Source organism: Cervus canadensis, chromosome X (genome assembly GCF_019320065.1).
Source record: "Cervus canadensis isolate Bull #8, Minnesota chromosome X, ASM1932006v1, whole genome shotgun sequence".
Classification (NCBI taxonomy): Eukaryota; Metazoa; Chordata; class Mammalia; order Artiodactyla; family Cervidae; genus Cervus; species Cervus canadensis.
Genome location: NC_057419.1, coordinates 16,681,537 through 16,702,205, shown reverse-complemented (window position 1 = coordinate 16,702,205; position 20,669 = coordinate 16,681,537). Strand labels below are relative to the sequence as shown.

At 51.1% G+C, this 20,669-nt stretch overlaps 2 pseudogenes; one reads left to right on the top strand and one right to left on the bottom strand.

Moving 5' to 3' along the window:
• LOC122434738 overlaps nucleotides 1-133 on the bottom strand; it is a 3,158-nt pseudogene extending 3,025 nt beyond the window's left edge.
• An 18-nt stretch (nucleotides 134-151) lies between these two features.
• Nucleotides 152-4,666, top strand: LOC122434737 (annotated as a pseudogene).
• Nucleotides 4,667-20,669: the final 16,003 nt, after the last annotated feature.

Below are 20,669 nucleotides of genomic sequence, written 5' to 3'. Positions count from 1 at the left end.
TCCCTCTGTTGACTCTTAAAATTTTTAAGTGGGGGGTGTTGCTTCCTGACCCTAATGGCCCCATTTTAACTTGATCACCTCTGCAAAAATCCCCCCCTTCCAAACACGGTCACAATTCTGCAGTCACCCTCATACGTTAGGGCTCCAACACATGAATTTGTGGGGTCACATTCAGCCTAAGAGCACCCATACCATCTGCTCCTTCTCCACCAGCTTTTGTGTCTCTGGGCTCATCGCTAACTGCACCTCCTGGACCTGTGAGTAGGGTGAGAAGGGGGTGTCTCCTGACGTCACCACCTGCTCCCTCCCTGCCAGAGTGCGTCTGTGCAGGGGTGGGTGGTAGCACTGGGGATGAAAGCTCTCTGGAGGGGCGGGAGCAGGGAGGGTCAGCCTGTCCTCTGCACCGCACTCTGCCCACCCTGCACCCTCTGGGCCCCTTCAGCCTCCACTGTCCTCTCTGCCTCTCCCTGCTGCACACCGCAGGTCAGCCCACGTGGTCACCCTGGACCCCATGGAGGGAGGGCTCTGCCTCTTGTGGCCCAGTCCAGTGCCATAGACACAGCTTCTGCATGGGGTCCCCTGGCAGGCCACTGTCCAGCGTGGCCCTGCTGCCCATGCTGGCCTCAGCACCCCCTCTTTGCCCAGGTCCTGAGGCAGAGGAGGAGCCCTGCCTCCTGCTGGAGTGTGACCGTGAGTCCCATGGAGCCCTGACATGCCCACTGCCTTGCCCCAGCCAAGCCCAGCCCCTCGCCACTGCTTCCTCTTCTATTCCCCAGGAGCTGGAGGCTGGGGCCCTTGGGGACCCTGGTCCAGCTGTAGCCGGAGCTGTGGGGGGAGGCAGTCTCCGGAGCCAGACCCGAGACTGTGACCAGCCCCTACCCCAGGGACTGGAGGATTACTATGAAGGGCCTCGGATGCAGGGGGTGGCCTGCCAGGCTCTACCGTGCCAAGGTACCTGCCAGGGATGGCAATGGGGGTCAAGGAAGAGAGGGGGGAAAACTTCGGGGGGCATTCTGGGGAGGCCGGCGGGGAGGTGGGGGGTCGGGGGAGTGACCCGCACAGCTGTCTACCCACGCGGTGCCCTTCCCCGCAGTGACCAACTGCACCGCCATTGAAGGGGCCAAGTACAGTGCCTGTGGTCCTCCTTGCCCTCGATCCTGCGATGACCTGGTGGTGAGTCTGGGCTCCTGACAGTCACGTTTCCAGATGGCAGGGTGTGGCCCCTCTGACCTGGGGCTGTCCACAGTTGGAGGAAGGATAGGGGTCAGCACCCAGCCGGCCTGGCTCCTGGTTCTAGAAAGCAGCGGGAGTGAGCCTCATCCAGCTGCCCTTGTCCTCCTTACTGCATATATGTTTCTCGGTTGACATGTTTTATGATAGAAACGGCAGGAACACACAGGAAAAGGGCAGTCCTCTTGGTGGATCATCCAAAACACTCCGCGTGGGGCAAGTTGGTGTGCAGACCTTGACCCTGTGCACGCACGAGGGCGCACGTCTGTTCCGGGGCAGGGGCCAGTCCAGGACCATGGAGAGGAATCCAGGCCGGCCTCCGGCGAGGGGTCACTGTCGAGTGGCGCCTGCGCAGTGGCGAGGAAGTGGTCCCGTGTCATAAGATGCTGGAGCAAACAGCTAGGGCGAAGGGACGGCGCTTTGAGAAGCCCTGCTCGGGCCTGTCCAAGGAGGATGGGAGGCTCCACACGGAGGCGGGAGGACCAGGACACGGTGCCTGGTCCCGGCCTCTCCCAGGGAGCCCCTGCACCTTCCCAAACGCCCACTGCTCCCGCCAGCTATCTGGTCCCTGGCTCCCTCCATCCTAGGAGATCTGGGAAACTCCAGTGGAGACTCAAGATAAACTGTTTAGAAAAGACAGCTATGAACCAGAGCATCGGACTCCCCCTGCTCTGGCCCCCACAGCCTCCTTCTTCACTTCATCGTGGCTCCCAGGCACCCACTTCATCCTGCAGCAGTCCCCTTGGGCCCCTCGCTTTCCACTGACCCAGGCCCTCCCTTCCTTGTCCCCCAGCACTGCGTCTGGTGCTGCCAGCCCGGCTGTTACTGCCCCCCAGGCCAGGTGCTGAGTGCCGAGGGCACCGTCTGCGTGCAGCCCGATCACTGCAGCTGCCTGGACCTGCTGACCGGGGAGCAGTACCGTCCGGGGGCCCAGCTGGCCAGGCCCGACAGCTTCAACGACTGGTGAGGGCCGGGAGTGTGGCGTGCAGGCAGGATGCCATGGGTGAGGGCAGGGCTAGTCCACTCCGTGGCTCACACACCCAAGCTCTCCCAGTCTCAGCTGTTGCACGCTAGGCTCCCATAAGTCCTGAGAAGATGAGGCAGGTGCCCAAACCCCTGGTCTGAATGTGGGGAAACTGAGGCAGCCAGCTTTGGGGGTCTGGGAGACTTCAGAGAGCTGGACGTGTGCTTTGAGAGGGCAGGGGGTGGCGATGTGGTGCTTCCTCCTGCTGTCTGGCCTCCTTCAGCTGCAGACGACCTGTGGTCACTTCCCCATAGGACCGAGTCTTTAAGATGCCTGAGAGTGCATTTGGTGTGTCAGGGAGCAGGGTCTGGAGGTGCTGGAGAGTGGGGAGGGGGACTGAGACCTCAGAGGACAGTGGAGGTGCAGGAGAGGGGAAGGGGAGGCAGATGGGGAGGGGCATATGTGGAGGGCACAGCGTGAGTGAGCTGCCCTCTCTATGTGCCTGTTTGCCCTGCCCAGCATCTGCTCCAAGGGCCAGCTCACCTGCACAGACCTGCCTTGCCCAAGTATGTATCCCGCTCAGAACAAGGTGAGGAGAAGCAGTCTGGGGGTGCAGTGAGGGCTGGGACCGGGGATGGGATGGCTGCACCCCAGGGCTCACCATTCACCCCCACAGAGCCTGGCGCCTGGTGCCCATGGTTGGAGTGGACAGCATGCTCCCAGCCCTGCTGGGCCCAGACGAGGACCTGCTCCAGGGCCTGCAGCTGTCTGGCGCCACAGCATGGCCGGTCCCCGAGCCCCGGGGAGGCGGGGAGGCAGGGGCCCAGCATCAGAGGGAGGCCTGTGCCAGCCCCCCCCCCCAAGTGCCCTGGTGAGATGCCCCACTGGGTGGCTCCAATCCCAGCGGGCTGGGACCTCTCAGGCCTCCCAAGGCAAAGAGGTGCTTTTGTATTCTGCCACAGTGGATGGATCCTGGAGCCCATGGGGACCATGGTCTCCCTGTGACATGTGCCTGGGGCAGTCCCATCCCTACATGTAGGGATGGCCCCCCTACATGTAGCTGGGCCCCCACACCTCTGAGGGAGGCCGGCCCTGCCCTGGGGGCCACAGGCAGAGTTCCCCCTGCCAGGGCAATTCTACTCAGTGCACGTGTGAGGACTTCTGTGGAGATGGTGGGTGGTGGTGGTGGCTTGTAAGGCTAGGAGTTTTGACCCTCTGCATGTGGCCCTCTCCTTTGCATACACACATGCATGCCACTTCCTTTGAGGGAGAGCCCTTAGGGCACTCACCCCATGGAACTGGGCGAGTGAAGGTCCTAACAGGTGATGGGCATGGTGGCAGGGCTGGTCACTCAACTCTTGGGAACCCCTGCCCCAGGATGGACTACCTCCCAAACCTACCCACTCTGTTTCCCTCCTGCTGCAGACTGTGCAGGTAGCCAGGGTCTTCTCCCCTATGGGCAGCCCTGCCACCACTCCTGCGAGGACCTGTCCCCCTGGGGTCATGTGCCAGCCAGACTCGATGGGCTGCCAGCAGCCCAGCTGTGGGTGACTCCCGGGCCAGCTGTCCCAGGATGGCCTTTGTGTTCCCCCTGCCCAGTGCTGCTGCCAGTACCAGCCTGGAGCCATGGGTCAATGTCTCCCGCAACCCGCCCCCCAAACACAGCAGTGCCCTCTCGCCTGGCCCCTTCCACTCTGCCCACAGGGGCCAGCCTGGGAATGTGGGATGGGAATGGGCAACTCCTGTGTCCTGGGGCTGGTGCCCGTTGGGGCTTCTGTGTCCTCCACCCACCAGGACCCTGGTTCCCATGGATGGAGACAGTGGGGTCGAGCCCTGAGCAGGGTTGGTAATTGGCTGAGCCGTCAGAAGTGCCCGACCCCCTCCTGTGCCTTCAGCATCCCTGAGAACCAGAGCCACTCTGCAGGGTTTGGGCTCAGCTCCTGGGAGGGCCTGGAGCCCAGGGAGGTGGTGACAGGGCCGTGTGACAACTGGTGACCCAAGAGCGCCCAGGAGGTGTGGGCTGGCAGCCGGGCAGGAGGGCCCCCGGGGAAGCAGGCAGGGCCCTGTCTTCTGAAGCCCCGCCCTTGTCCCCAGCACCTGCGTGGCGGGCATCCTACAATACCAGGCGGTGCCTGCATGCCCCGGGCCGGGGGTGTGGGGTTCCTGGGGCCCCTGGGAGGACTACAGCATCTCATGTGGCGGAGGGGAGCAGCTGCCCGGGGCCTGCCCGCCAGAACCGCACCTGCCGCACCCAGGTCTGCAGAGGTGAGCCCCGGCCCAGGCTCTGTCTGGGCACTCCAACTTCACTCCCAATCCCCATCCTGGCCTTTGACTCTGACTCGCAGGTTGCCTTTTGACCGCTCCCATCCCATCCGCCACATGCCCCCCTCACACAGTCCAGTGGTGGGCAAACGGAGGATGAAGCAGGCGGATTTGGGGCCACAGGAGACTGTAGGAGCGGGCGTGACCTAGGGCCCAGCCCAGGGAGGGTGTGGTCCGCATGACTCTGGGGGCCACTGGAGGGGATGGGCACTGGGGTGAGTGGAGGTGGGCACAGCAGGCCAAAAGGGCAGTGTGGCCCCAGCACTAATTCAGGGGTCCTCTTCAGAGGCAGGCTGCCCTGCCGGGGGTCTGTACCACAAGTGCCAGGCTGGTGAGGGGTGCCCCTTCTACGCCCACTTCACCAGGAAGGTGGGCTGCTTCTCTGCCAGCTGCGAGGAGGGCTGTCACTGCCCCGAGGGCACCTTCCTGCACCGCTCGGCCTGTGTCCCGGTTAGGCGTCCCCCTGACAGGAGCCCAGGGCCCTCCTCTCATCGGTCAGCTCTCACCTCTGCAGACCCCGTGGCCTCTGGACGGCCTCTAAGTGTCCTGACTTAGAGCTGGTGGCCCTGAGCCCCTGGGCAGGGGAAGGGAGTCAGGGGACAGTTCCCAGCAGAGGTAGACTCAAATGCAGGTGTCCCCATTCCTGGTTCAGGCCCTTTACACCTCCCTCACTCCCCTTCCCATGGGTCCCATCCTTGAATGGCCTCTGTTGACCCTGCTGTGTCCTGGCTCAATGATCTGATCAGGAAAGAGCCTGGCCAGCTCCAGTCAAGCCATAGCCTTACATTGCTCATGGTCAGCCCCCTGACGCAGGTACACAGTCCAACTTGCTACTGGAAGTTCAGTCTCAGGGCCCAGAGCTGTATGGAGTCTCCTTCCCACCCATTTCCTTCTCCCCACCCCACTTCCAAGGATGTCCACAGGCGGCGGCGGGCAGAGGACTGGCCCCCGGCAGGTGGCTCCAGCCCGTGTCTCTGCACTTCCTCCCCTACCCCAGGAATGCCCCTGTGTGCCCACCGCCTCAAGCTGCAGGAGCTGGAAGCTGCAGGCACTGAGCCAGGGGCTCACCTGTCTGTCCTGGGAGAGGAGGGTCAGCCTCTTGGGCCTGGCTGTGAGTTGGGCTTGGGTCAGAGCCTCAATATAGACTGTCACAACTGGTGAGGGGGTGGGAGATTTGGGGTGGGGGAATTTGAGGGCACCCCTGAGCACCCCTATATATATCCCTCCCCAGGGGGCCACACCCTTATACAGTATGAGGTTAGCAAGTGACTCCCCCAGCCAATGGTGACACTGGGTGAGCCTTGACATCACAAAGGCCCATCCTGACACCTCTGGGGGAGGATGGGGAGAAATTCAGATGGTTTGCTGGGATAAAAGAGGCATTTTAAGTGTCCCTCACGAGCACGCTAAACTCACCTGCAATTTTCATCTCTCTAACTCAGCAGTGATGTGTCACATTGCAGTGGTAGTGTGTCTCCTAAAGGCCTAGTAGCACAGGCACAGTATTCAGGCTATTCTCTCTCACCTTTCCCCATTATCTAGTCTCTAATATCTTGCCTTAAATCAATCCTTGATAATTAGGCTGTATTTCAGTGTCTGGAAATGAGGATCATTCCACTTTCCACCTATAAGGTGGTCTTAATGCACCTTGATGACCATGTAATTCTGGACCACCTACCAGAAAACTTCCATCCCACCTCCTCTTCTCAGTGTTCAGGTAGCTCTCCTGAGTTTTACAGTTGGCAGTCTGAAACCCCTGTCTTCAGGCTGTGAGAATGCACTAAATACACTTGCCCTTGCTCCACTTGGAGCGGTCTTTAGTCATTTTGAAGACTCTCCGTGGTCTGCTCCAGAGCCCCTGAGCACTCCTATATATCCACCTCTCCAGGGGCCACACCCTTATGATTTATGAGGTCAGCAAGTGACTTCCCCAGTCAATGGTGGCACTGGGTGATCCTTGACATCACAAAGCCCCCTCCTGACACCTCTAGAGGAGGATGGGTAGAAATTTAGATGGTTTGATGGGATAAAAGAGGCATCTAAAATGCCCCATATAAGCCTGCAAAAGACAGCTCCAAGTGGAGCAAGGGCAAGTATATTTAGTGCATTCTCCCAACCTGAAAACATGGGTTTCAGACTCGAAACTAGAACACTGAGGAGAGCTACAAGAACACTGAGAAAGGGATGTGGGATGGAAGATATCTGGTAGGTGCCCCCGATTTAAATGGTCTTCAAGTTGCTTTAAGACCACAATGTAGGAGGGAAGTGGAATGATCCTCATTTCCACAGACATGTAAATACAGCCTAATTATCAGGGAAGGGTTTTAGGCGAGATATTAAAAACTAGATAATGGTGAAAGGTGAGAGAGAGCAGAATTAAAGCCTGAATAGTGTGTCTGGGAATGCAGTTTTGGGAGAGACACACTACCCCTGCCATGTGACACATGACTGTGGAGTCAGAAAGACGAAGATGGCAGGTGAGATCTGCAGAATTCACCTGGATTTTATAAATTCCATTCTTAAGCATTCTTATATTTCTCCACATGAGGGGAGCATAAGCACAGTAAATTTTTATTCATACCCACATAAACTGTTGAGAGTGCTTGGATTGAAAGGAGATCAAACCAGCCAATCCTAAAGGTAATCAGCCTGAATATTCCTAAGGAGTGATGTTGAAGCTGAAACTCCAATACTTTCACCACCTGATGTGAAGAACTGACTCACTGGAAAGTTCCTAATGCTGGAAAAGATTGAAGGTGGGAGGAGAAGGGGACGACAGAGGATGAAATGGTTGGATGGCATCTCCCACTCGATGAACCTGAGTTTGAATAGACTCGGGGAGTTGGTGATGGACAGGGAGGCCTGGTGTGTTACAGTCCATGGGGTCGCAGAGTCAGACATGACTGAAGGACTGAACTGAACTGACTGACATATACATTCATATAAAACCCTAATACAGCCTCAAAATGGACATATTATCCCAAGAGTGGTGTACTAAACACGTTTTCATAATATATTCATCAAAATAACCACAGATGAATACTTCTATGTATGCTTAAAAAGGATGCAAGAAACTGTACAGCTACAACAGTAAGGCCATTTGAGGCAACATGGATGGACCGATGGAAGATCATACTAAGTGAAGTGAGTCAGACAAAGACAAACACAAAATATCACTTAAACGTGGAATCGAAGATATGACACAAATGAACATACGTATGAAACAAACACACTCATGGACATAGAGAACAGACTTGTGGCTTCTAAGGCAGAGAGAATTGGGGGCGGGATGGAGTAAGAGACTGGGGCTAAGAGCTATACACTGGAGTACATGGAATGGATGGACAAGTTCCTACTGTAGAGCAAAGAGGACTATATTCAGTATCCTATGATAAATCATGATGGAAAAGAATATATATGGGACTTTCCTGGCAGTCCAGTGGTTAAGACTCCATACCTCCATCTGAGGGGATACAGGTTCATTCTCTGGTCAGTGAACTAAACCCACACGCGGCACAGTGTAGGATTAAATAAATGAATCTGTATGTATACACACACACCCACAGAATGCATATTGCACATATATGTGTATAACTGAATCACTTGGCTGTAAAGCAGAAAGTAACACAACATTGTAAACCAACTAATCTTCAACTAAAAAAGAACATGACTGGGGAAAAAAGATTGATATATTTCACTGTATGTAAAGCTTACATTTCAAAGAAAACTGCTATAAACAAATACAGCTCACTACTTGATGGTAGGCTTGCTGAAATACAGAGACACATACTGATGTCTGCAATCTCCCACAAAATGCACCAAGGAGTGAGATCGATTAATGGATGGATATAGGGATGGAAAAATGGATAGATGCGTGACAAAGGAAGTACGGGAAATGGTTACAGTAGAATCAAGGTGGGATGTCTTTGTGTATTAGCAAGAAAAAAATATCCACTTTGTTGAATGTCTGGAAATTTTTATAATAAAATCTTTGGGAATGTACAGAGCAAACCAAAATGCACATGAAGTCTAATTCCAACTTTACAAATATGAGCTGAAACATGATGGGGCAAAATGGGCTAGAATATGCACTGTGGTGAAAGTAGTCATGGTTTTTCCTTACTTTCTCACACTCTGTGCACTGACCAAGTTCTTTCCCCAATATCCACAGGGGAGACAGGCCTACTGTGGCCCAGGGGAGACAGGCCTACTGTGCAGCATCATCGTCCTGCTTGTGCTCCCCTCCTGGTGATCTTGGCTTTGAGTACTGCTGGGGCGCCCAGAGTCCTCCAGTCACAGCTCTAGGGACGTGTCCCTGCTGGCTTCACAGGGCTGACCAAACTATGGCTGACTCCTCTGTTTGGAGTCCCAGGTGCAGCTCCACCCGTCCTGGCTTCATCTTGGCCCATCATGGAGCTACCCACCTCCACTTCATTTTTTTCTCTTTATATCTATCTATCTATCTATCTATCTATCTATCTATCTAGACATATAGATATATTTCAGGGTAGTTTATTGAAAAATACATGTGGAAAGGCACACAGGTGAACTCAAAGAGAGTTGCCACCCCTCCCCGCAAACTTTCAACCTACACTCTCTAGGTCCTTGGAATTTTTCTCAGTTATTTAAATTGTTTAATTTAAGTGACCTTTGTCCAGTAGCTAAGAAGGGAAATTTTGCACTTTGTAGAAAAGTTTCTGCATGGGTAAATAAATAATAAACAAGGAATCATAAAATGACAATTGAGAAATATTTGGGAGATAGCTGACAAAGTGTGCATTTAGCTAATTTATGCAGAGTTCAAAAGTTAAAATAAGAAAAGACGATGAAAAACCCAATAGAAGACAAACATGAAGTAAACAAAGCGAACAAAGAAATACAAATTACTTAGAAGGAAAATAAGAAAAATTACCAAAAAGCAGGAGGAAATCTTTAACCTAATTGGTAGTCGAAGAAATGAAGTCGCTCAGTCGTGTCCGACTCTTTGCAACCCCATGGACTGTAGTCTACCAGGCTCCTCTGTCCATGGGATTTTCCAGGCAAGAATACTGAAGTGGGTTGCCGTTTCCTTCTCTAGGGGATCTTCCTGACCCAGGGATCGAACCTGGGTCTCCCACATTGTAGGCAGACGCTCTCACCATCTCAGCCAACAGGGAAGTCCCAATGCAAACCAAAACAATAATGGAATACAATTTCTCACAATGAAAATTGCCAAAAGTTTAATGAAAGCATTGAGTGATACGAAATATTTCCTGCAAATTGACGATGAGAGGTTGGAAAATGAATGCTCATGCATCTCTGTGAAAGCATAAAATGATGCAGCTTTCTGAAAGACAATTTGACAGTATCTAGTAGATTTACAAATGCGTGGAGCTACTTAAGAATACCTTGTTTGAAATTTACACTGCCAAAGTATTTATGCAATTTCACCAAGATATATATATATCTTCCCTGCAATATATTTTCCCATCATCCTTGAAAGTATCTTGGGCCCCATCCCCACACTGCCCTTACACCATGCAACTCCTGTTCTCAGTTCTTTCAGAACAGATCAGTTTTGCCTCATCTAGAACTTTCTACAAGCGGAGCCTACAGTATGTAAGTTGCTTTACAATTGTTGTGTTACTTCCTGCTGTACAGAAAAATAAATAAGCTGTGTGTGTGTGTGTGTGTGTGTGTATGTGTGTGTGTGTGTTTTAATTTCCTTCCCATTTAGGCCACCGCAGAGTACTGAAGACAGTTACCTGTGCTACACAGATAGTTCTCATTAGTTATCAAGGCATTATTCTCCAAAATATACAAACAGCACATGTAGCCCAGTATTTAACAAAAAAAAAAAAACAACAATTCAATCAATAAACAGGCAGATCTAAATAGACATTTTCCTAAAGAAGACACACAGATGGCCAACAAACACTTGAAAATATGTTCAACATCACTAGTTACCAGAGAAATGCAAATCAAAACTACAATGAGGTATTACTTCACACCAGCCCAAATAGCCCTCATCAAAAATTCTACAAATATTAATTTGGAGAGAGCGTGTAGAAAAGGGAACCCTCTTGCACTGTCGGTGGGCATGTAAATTGGTACTAACACTATGATGAACACTATAGCAGCTCCTTAAAAAACTAAAAATATGATCACCAAACGACCTACTCCTGGGCATTTTCCTGGAGAAAACCTTAATTCAAAAAGATGCATGCACCCCAATGTTCATTGTAGCACTATTTACCATAGCCACGACATGCAATATTGTTTAATCATAGCAAAAATGGAAAACCAACAACAACAACATGAAAACCTTGAAGCAAACAGTCTCTAAACAGGGGGTCAAATAACTAGGTATTTGTAAAATTAGAGGCTGAGAGATAAGTAAAGAAAGCAAGAATCACTTATCAGAATCAAGTTCTATGTTGGCATTCAAATAGCAGAAAAGATAATTTTATACTAAAAGAACTAGTGCACCCTCATCTTTTTATCTCCCTGTCCCAGGAACTCAGAATTATGAGCTAATGATAAATGATATCATGGATGACTTTTTTCTTTCCTTGTATTTTTCTAGCAACTTTACATTTTCTGTTATGAGTATGTATTAATTTTTAATAAAGTTATACAGTATCTTCTTCAACATGTAAAGAATACATTTGGATTTTATAAATTACATTCATAAGCATTCTTCTATTTCTCCACGAGAGGGCAGAATACCAGACTAGACCAACTGCAGTACAATGGCCTAGACGTTCAGGAGATACTGTCTGTGCGATTGGCTGGTACTTGCAGGACAGTTGTCACTGGCCATCCTTTCCTCACTTCTGTCCTGGAAATGGGCACTGCAGAGATACTTCGACCAGTCTCCCCAAGTCTGTGGATGCCTCGTGCCTCCTCTTCTGGTTACTCCACATCTCACGTTCTGTCGCCTTCACCTCTGTGTCTTCAGCGGGCCAGACACACGCACAAACACAGGCGACACAAGCACGCCTGTGTGCACACACTCGTGAAAGATACAGGGACATAAACACAAAACAGGGAACACAGGTGTTTCAGTAGCTGAAGACGCCCGTCTCCAGCAATGTGGGAGATGATGTTAGTAGGCTCCATGTCCTGCCCTTTTGGGGTCCCTGTCCATTGCCTCCCCCAGCCCTTCAGTATTATCACCAGCCAGGCTTAAGCCATTTCCAGCTTTGACTGTGTGTTGGTGGTGAGAGGCCAAGCGGCGGACGTGGAAATTCAGAGAAGACTCCAAAGTCACCACAGAAGTGCAATGTGACACCAGAGAGAAGCCCGATGCAATTGGTGGGGCTTCCCAGGAGAAGGGGTGGGGGTGAAGGGCCCAGGGAATCTCAAACTCAATGAGCAGCAGGAGGCCTGTGGATGGCAGGACCCAGGGAAGGAAGATTCTGATGAAGGAGCTTGATTAACCCTGCCTCTATCAGAATCACGTAGGACTCTCATGCTGTAAGCACAGCTGCTTCATTTGTGACTTGGACACGAAGTGACTGGAGGATGACTTGAGGATGAGGTCCTCAATCATCCAGTCTATCTGCATGACACGAACCAAGGCTCCACATCCAGCCTGCCTGAGCCTGAGATTCCCCATGTGGGAAAGGAGTGTCCTGGCCTCTGCACGGCTGTGCCTTCAGGGCCCAGCTTCTGATCCCCTCACAACCCATGTTTCTCTCAGTTACCTCTCATTTCAGAACCTTCTACCTGGGTAGTGCTGCAGGGGACTGATCAACAAGTCTTTGTCGATGATCTGCTGGCAACACAAACAAGGCCAGCACTGGGCTGACCAGGCCCCAAACCCTCCCATGAGCAGCCAAGAACTCTAATAGCAATCATCAATTCTGCAGAGGCCCAGAGAGACTCCACCTCAGCAATCCTGTTTGATCCTGGGCAATTGTGGTCTGACAGCCAGTTGAGGAAGTTAAGGCTGCTGCTGTGCAGCCCATTGGCTGGGAGCTCCCCTTTCATAATCCCAGAGTTAGTGGACTAGAGGCGAATGATGCACCCTGGAGGAATCCTGTATCCTGGGGAATACAGGGGAGACAGGGTCAGATCATGCAGGAGGAGCATGCACTCCCTCTCCCACCCACTCACACTGCACTGGGAGCTAAGTTGTGCCAGTGATGTCAAGGTAGTATTCCTTAATGATCACTGTCTTCCACAAGTAGGGGTTGTTCCAAAAGGAAAATATCAGCTTGCAGCGAGACTGGGGATGGCTCAGCTCCTGCACATTTCAGGACCAGGAAGAGGGAAAAGGTGCAAGCTTCTAGGGTCCTCAGCTTGCCTGCCAGGCAGGCATCAACAGCTTCTGCTACTCCTCTCCGAATGCTCACACCACATGCACAGGGATAACATGATTCCCCCTCATCCTTCCCCATTCAGCTCCCCTACCCACCGGTCCTCTGAGTCTCCCTCTGCTGCTGCTGCTGCTGCTACATCGCTTCAGTCGTGTCTGACTCTCTGCGACCCCATAGACGGCAGACCACCAGGCTTCACCATCCCTGGGATTCTCCAGGGAAGAACACTGGACTGGGTTGCCATTTCCTTCTCCAATGCATGAAAGTGAAAAGTGAAAGTGAAGTCGCTCAGTCGTGTCCGACTCTTCCCGACCCCATGGACTGCAGCCTACCAGACTCCTCCATCCATGGGATTTTCCAGGCAAGAGTGCTGGAATGGGAGTCTCCCTCACTGAGCTTCCAATCCATCATGTCGTTCACCAAGTATTTGTCTTGGTTACTGATAATGATGGACACCTGGGGGTGGTTCATAATCTGCTTTACGTCAAGGAGCCAGGCATGTCACATGACGGGCAAGGGAGTGCCATGAGCAACAGGGTTTGTCCAGGGCAGACAAGGACGCTGACACAGGCATCTGCAAGGGCTCTGGGCACTCCTTCGTGCCCAGCCACCCCACCGCTGTCCCCAGCCCCTGCCATACCATCAGACATGCTCATGAGTCTCGGTCCCCCGTGGTCTCCTGCATCTGAGACTATCTGCATCCGCCTAGGGAGAGTGTTTCTGACTGCTCCTCATTTCTGCCTGGCCTGTGTTTGTTGGGTAGTGCCATGTCACCGTTTAGAATGTCAGGAACGGCAGTCTCTGTGGCACATCGTGTCTGCGGGCAAGTGTGTAAGTTGTGTGTGGGTACACTTGTGTGTCTGTGTGTGTGTTTAGCAAGAAAACCCTGGGTCTATGATCTGCTACCTGTCTTCAAAAGAGGTGGCAATGATGTGTCTGCAGTCATCTTTCACTCGTAGCATACAAGGACAGCAGTCCCTTCCAGCTCCACAAGGGTGGACACCCCCGTGCTTCTGCACTGCATTCGTGGGGAAACCTTCAGGGGCTCTGACGGACCGGGACGGGTTGTGAGCCTTCTGCTGTCTCTACTACTTTCCAGGATTATCCACAGTTGCGATGAAAGCTCTCTGGGAATGTTCCTCTGGGCTACTGTCACTGGTAACTCCTGACATAGTGTCCCCGCCAGGAGACTCCTGTGCATCTGCTCTTCAGATGCAGGGGGGAAAGAGGCACCAAGAGTCATGCCTCTGACACCTACAGCTGTGATGGCCCTACCCAGGCTCTCCTCTCGAGGTGCTTTGGAGACTGCCACTCCACCAGCCCCTCTTCCCTCAGACCCCTCACCTTGCCTGTGCCCTCTTCCCCAACCTTCCTCCTGCCCCCCCTCCATGTCTTCCTCCTGAGAAGCTGAACCCATGGAGTGGAGGTCAGGATACAGCTTTGGCCCAGAAGCCAGGGATGCCCTGGATGATGGCACTTCTTCCAGCCAAGTGAGCCTTCTTCCTGTGTCAGTTCTGCCACCTGATAGGAGTGCAGGTCCTGTGGTCTTTCTCATGCCGAGAGCTCATCTCCACCTGCAGGGCTGCCAGCACCTCTAGTCCCTCCAGTGCAGGCCATTCACTCAGGGCTCCTGGCCTTGAATGTTCCTGGCTCTACTCCTTTGGCTTCTCCTCACACACCTACGAGGACATCTGCTCCTTCTCCTTGTCAGTCACCACCTCCATCTCCTACATAATGTCTACCACCAGCAGCTGGAACCAGCAGCAGCACAATCCCCGCCAATTCTGCCCCCTCCAGGTCCGTGACTTCCACACTGCCTCCACCCTGAAGAGAGCAACCTCCTCGCCTGGAACGTCCCCTGGTGCCTGCAATGTCCCTGATGACCCCACGGTGCTGGTATGTCACAGAGGCCCTGCCCCCGAACCCAGGATCACAACTACAAAGTTCCACAGTCCTCCATGGCCCCGGCCTTCTTCTGGCTGTGTCTCACTCTCCACGTGGCCCTGGCCTTGACCCCGAGCTGGGGCAGCAGTTAAGGGGCTGGACATGACAACACGGCAGGTGGCATGCCCAGCCTGTCCACAGGCTGCAGTCACCCTCTGGAGATAGCTTCATCTTTCTGGGGGTGCTCTGAGACTGAAGAAAAGGGCGGGGAATGGCCTGGGGCATGGTGTGCATTCCAGCCCCAATCACCCAGGCACTCGGGCCCCCTAGGCTGCTGGAGCTGTGAGTCACGCCCAGGTTGCTGGGCCAAAATCTCGACCAATCACAGAGAAGGTAGTTGGAGGCACCTTCCAGGGACACGCCCCTAGCCCAGAGGGAACTGCTCCAGGGGATCCTGGGCTCCAGCGCCCACACGTGGCTGCCTTTGCTCCAGTCAACATGCCTGTCCACATACTTTCCCTGCCTTGTATCTGGCACCTCCTGGGTGCCAACGGCCATTGACTTGGCCTCCGGAAATCCGAACCACGAGTTCCTTGCTTCCATATTGAAAAAGCACATTCCCCACAGGACCTTTAACCACTGAGAGCTCTCCCAATGTGTCCAATGAAAGGCAGGGGGTCAACGTGGCTGGATAGTTGCCCTCCGTTGGACAGAGAGTCAGATGCTGTCTGGATGATAGTGGATCGGGTACAAACCCACCTATTTGCTACATTTGAGCTTCACTGCTCAGGGCACCAAAGCCATAGGGCACAGAGCTCTCTCTGTGTCTGTCTCTGCTTCTGTTTTCCTGCCCATCTTTCCGTGTGTGTGGTAGGGGCTTTTGTCTGTTTGACTCTGTCTCTCTAACTGGTATTGTTGCCCTCTGTCAATCTCTGGACAACAGAGCTTGGAAAAGACCCTTAACCTTGGCATGAAGCCAAAGCCCTCTCTCCTGTATGAGTTGCATCCAGGGAGAGGCGACTTTGTCAGTCCACACAGTTGAAGAATGCTTTCTCAAACTTGAGAGGCGAACACAGGCAATGTCTGCTGAACCACAGCAAGGGACAGGCGTCCTTCCCTCCCTCCCTTGCATGATAGACATGAACACTGCACAGGACTAAGGCGACTTGGCCACACATTGGAGACAGGCAGAAACAGGGCATGTTCTTGCTGGCATGAAGGAACTCCCAGAACCCTGTTACAATGCCAGTCAGTGAGATACTAAGGACAGCACTGCATTAAGGGCCATGATTCTTTGGTAATAGACGAACTGAAGCCTGCCCATTTACCACATAGAGGCCCTTTCCAAGTTGTTCTGTTCTCATCTAGCCTCCAGATAAGAACACTTCGCAGCCTATCCTGTCTCCCCAGCCCTGTGGGGATGGGAGCAGTGAGAGAATCAACCTAATCCATGCTTTGCACAGTCCTGATACCCAAGGGTTCTGCGAAGAATACAAAGAATGACGTTTCAAACTGGCAAACTCTGCAGGTAGCAGCTGATTATGCTGCAGCTCCTGTCTGTCTCCCAAAGCTTACAAAAAAGGCAAGGTGCGCTCATGTGCCTGGTCATGCTGGGGAATGTTCCTGCACTTGAGAAGGACAGAAAGGTCTCTGTAGCTGGGCATCCAAGGGCTGTAGGACCCGCCTCGTCTGTGCCTGGGAATCCACCCGGTTCTGTTTTTCATACTCTATGCATCCTCACTGACCACCCCCAGTTGCTTTCTTCCAGCCTTTCCTTTCTGGCAGGGATCCAAGGTGCAGCAGCTTGATTCCACTTACAGCTCGCTTGCTCGGTGAGATCCTTGGGCTCATTTCCCTGGCTTCCATGATTCTGCTGCCCCAAGGTCTAAGATCTTTACACAAGTCCTTTCACGGTTTTGGTGTCCATTCTTCCATCTCCCAGCCCAGCCCGTTCTGATAGCGCACACACACACACACACACACACACACACACACACACACACAACCTTAAAGGAGACTTGCACAAATACAGAACTATAGGTGTACTTATCCAGAATAATGGAATTTGTAAGCACCCCTCTTTTTTTTGTCCTGGTCACTTTCTTTCATTCGCTCTTCAATCAAGTCAAAGTCCTCTTCGACCTCTATGACTTTCCCTGGAAGGTTATACAGTCCTTGGATTTGCTCGTGAGGGGAAGCGACCTGTAAAGAGGTGGGCGGGTTTGGGAGTTCTCCCCATGGAGAGCTGAGTGATGTGCCCCTGTGTTCTGTGTCATCCCATCATGTTGGACAGGGTCACAGTGCACATCACTTTGGCATGCTTCCTTTCCCTGAGCTTTCCTTCCAGGAACCACACAGAGATGGCCAGGGATTTGCACTTGGCTGACTTCAGTTCAGTTCAGTTCAGTCTCTCAGTCGTGTCCCACTCATTGTGACCCCAAGGACTTGTAGCACTCCAGGCTTCCCTGAACATCACCAACTCCTGGGGCTTACTGAAACTCATGTCCAATAGTCAGTGATGCCATCTAACCACCTCATCCTCTGTCATCTTTCCCCTTGTACCTTTGATCTTTCCCAGCATCAGGGTCTTTCCCAATGAGTCAGTTCTTCACGTCAGGTGGTCAGATACTGGAGGTTCAGCTTCAGCTTCAGTCCTGCCATGCAATATTCAGGACTGATATCCTTTAGGTTTGATTGATTTGATCTCCTTATAGTCCGAGGGACTCTCAAGAATCTTCTCCAACAACGCAGTTGAAAAGCATCAATTCTTCAGCACTCACCTTTCTTTATAGTCCAACTCTCATGTCTATACATGACTAATGGAAAAACCATAGCTTTGACTAGATGGACCTTTGTCAGCAAAGTAATATTTCTGCTTTTAAATATGCTGTCAAGGTTGCTCATAGCTTTTCTTCCAAGGAGCAAGAGTCTTTTGATTTCATGGCTGCAGTCACCATCTGTAGTGATTTTGAAGCCCCCCAAAACAAAGTCTGTCATTGTTTCCATCGTTTCCCCATCTATTTGCCATGAAGTGATGGGACTGGATGCAGTGATCTTAGTTTTTGGAATGCTGATTTTTAAGCCAACTTTTTCACTTGCCTCTTTCACTTTTATCAAGAGGCATTTCAGTTCTTCACTTTCGGCCATAAGGGTGTGTCATCTGCATATCTGAGGTTGTTGATATTTCTACTGACTATCTTGATTGTAGCTTGTGCTTCATCCAGCCTGGAATTTCGCATGATGTACTCTGCACACAATTTAAATAAGCAGGATGACAATATACAGCTTTGACACACTCCATTCCCAATTCAGAACCAAACAGTATGAAAAGTCAAAAAAGATATGATACTGCACAATGAACTCCCCGGGTCAGTAGGTGCCCAATATGCTACTGGAGAAGAGTGGAGAAATAGCTCCAGAAAGCATAAAGAGACAGAGCCAAAGCAAAATGTAACGATGATGGAAGGAAAATCTGATGCTGTGAAGAACAATACTGCATAGGAACTTGGAATCTTAGGTCCATGAATCAAGGTAATTTGGAAGTGGTCAAACAGGTGATGGCAAGAGTGATCATTGACATTATAGGAGTCAGTGAACTAAAATGGACTTGATTTGGTGGATTTAATTCAGATGACCACTATGTCTACTACTATGGGCAAGAATCCCTTAGAAGAAATGGCATAGCCCTCATAATCAACAAAAGAGTCTGAAATGCAGTACTTGGGTGCAATCTCAAAAATGACAGAAAGAGCTCTGCACGTTTCCAAGGCAAACCATTCAATATCACAGTAATCCAAGTCTATGCCCCAACCAGTAATGCTGAAGAAGCTGAAGTTAAATGCTTCTATGAAGACCTACAAGACATTTTAGAACTAACACCAAAAAAAAAAGAAAAAAAGATGTCTTTTACATCATAGGGGCTAGAATGCTAAAGTAGGAAATCAAGAGATACCTGGAGTAAAAGGCAAAATTTGGCCTGGGGGTACAAAAGGAAGCAGGGCAAAGCCTAACAGAGTATTGCCAAGAGAACGCACTGGTCATAGCATACACCCTCTTCCAAGAACACAAGAGAAGACTCTACATATGGACATCACCAGTTGGTCAACACTGAAATCAGATTGATTATATTGTTTGCAGCCAAAGATGGAGAAGCTCTACAGAGTCATCAAAAAGAAGACCAAGAGCTGACTGTGGCTCAGATCATGAACTCCTTACTGCAAAATTCAGATTTAAATTGAAGAAAGTAGGGAAAACCACCAGGCCATTCAGGTCTTACCTAAATGAAATCCCTTACGATTATACAGTAGAAGTGACAAATAGATTCAAGGGATTAGATCTGATAGACAAAGTGCCTGAAGAACTATGGATGGAGGTTCATGACATTGTTCAGGAAGCAGTGATCAAGACCATCCCCAAGAAAAAGAAATGCAAAAAGGTAAAATGGTTGTCTGAGGAGGCCTTTCAAATTGCTGAGAATCTAAGAAAAGCTAAAGGCAAAGGAGAAAAGAAAAGCTATACCTATTTGAATACAGAGTTCCAAAGAATTAGCACAGAGATATAAGAAATCCTTCCTCAGTGATCAATGCAAAGAAATAGAGGAAAGCAATAGAATGGAAAAGACTAGAGATATCTTCGAGAAAATTAGAGATATGAAGGGACTATTTCATGCAAAGATGGGCACAATAAAGGGCAGAAATGGTATGGACCTAACAGAAGCAGAAGATATTAAGAAGAAGTGGCAAGAATACACAGAAGGACTATAAAAAAAAGATCATCATGACCTAGACAACCACAATAGTGTGATCACTCTCCTAGAGCCAGACATCCTGGAATGCGAAGTCAAGTGGGCCTTGGGAAGCATCGCTACCAACAAAGTTAGTGGAGCTGATGGAATTCCAACTGAGCTATTTCAAATCCTTAAAGATGATGTTGTGAAAGTGCTGCACTCAATATGCCAGCAAATTTGGAAAACTCAGCAGTGGCCACAGGACTGGAAGAGGTCCGTTTTCATTCCAATCCCAAAGAAAGGCCATGCCAAAGAACGTTCAAATGACCACACAGTTACACTCATCTCACACACTAGGAAAGTAATGCTCAAAATTCTCGAAATCAGGCTTCAACAGTTTGTGAACCATGAAGTTCCAGATGTTCAGGCTAGATTAAGACAATGCAGAGGAACCAGAGAAATAAAATTGCCAACATCGGTTGGATCGTCAAAAAAGCAAGAGAGTACCCAGGAAACATCTAGTTCTGCTTTATTGACTACTCCAAAGCCTTTGACTGTGTGGATCACAGCAAAATGTGGAAAATTCTTGAAGAGGTGGGAATAGCAGACCACCTTACCTGTCTCCTGAGAAATCTGTGTGCAGGTGAAAAAGCACCAGTTTGAACCGAACTTGGAACCTCAGACATGGAGCTGACTTAGAGCAACCTTTTCTCAGCATGCACGTCCTAAGAGTATTCCTTACCAATGCCGCGCTCGTCGCAAGCCCAGCACCCCCTGTCCAGGGCCAGCACCTTCTGACCGAGGTTCCCCTGCTCTTCCCTACTCTGTACTTTTCCGTTTGCAACTGTTTTCCTTTACACTCAGTTGCTATCTTCCTGTAGCAGGAAAAGGCCAAATAGATGCCCGGTCCCCCAAAAGGTCAAAGGGAATATGACAGGCCTCTCACTCTGATACAGTGCCGTGAAGAAGGTGCACATGGATCCAGAGGGGCCCTGAGAAAACGAAGCACTGAACGCACAGCTGAAATGGTAAGCTGGCCTCCCTTCCTGTCGGCTCTACAGTTTACTACTACCAGCAGACAGAGAGCCCCACACGAAAGGCACCCTGGCATGTCTGCCCGCCCTACGCCCACAGCTCTCCTCTCCCTTGTACAGGAAGCAGCATTCCTCTCCTAAATGCACCAAGAGGGGTTGATTCCACCAGGCCTCACTGACTTGCTGAATGGCAAGGCTCTCTTTCT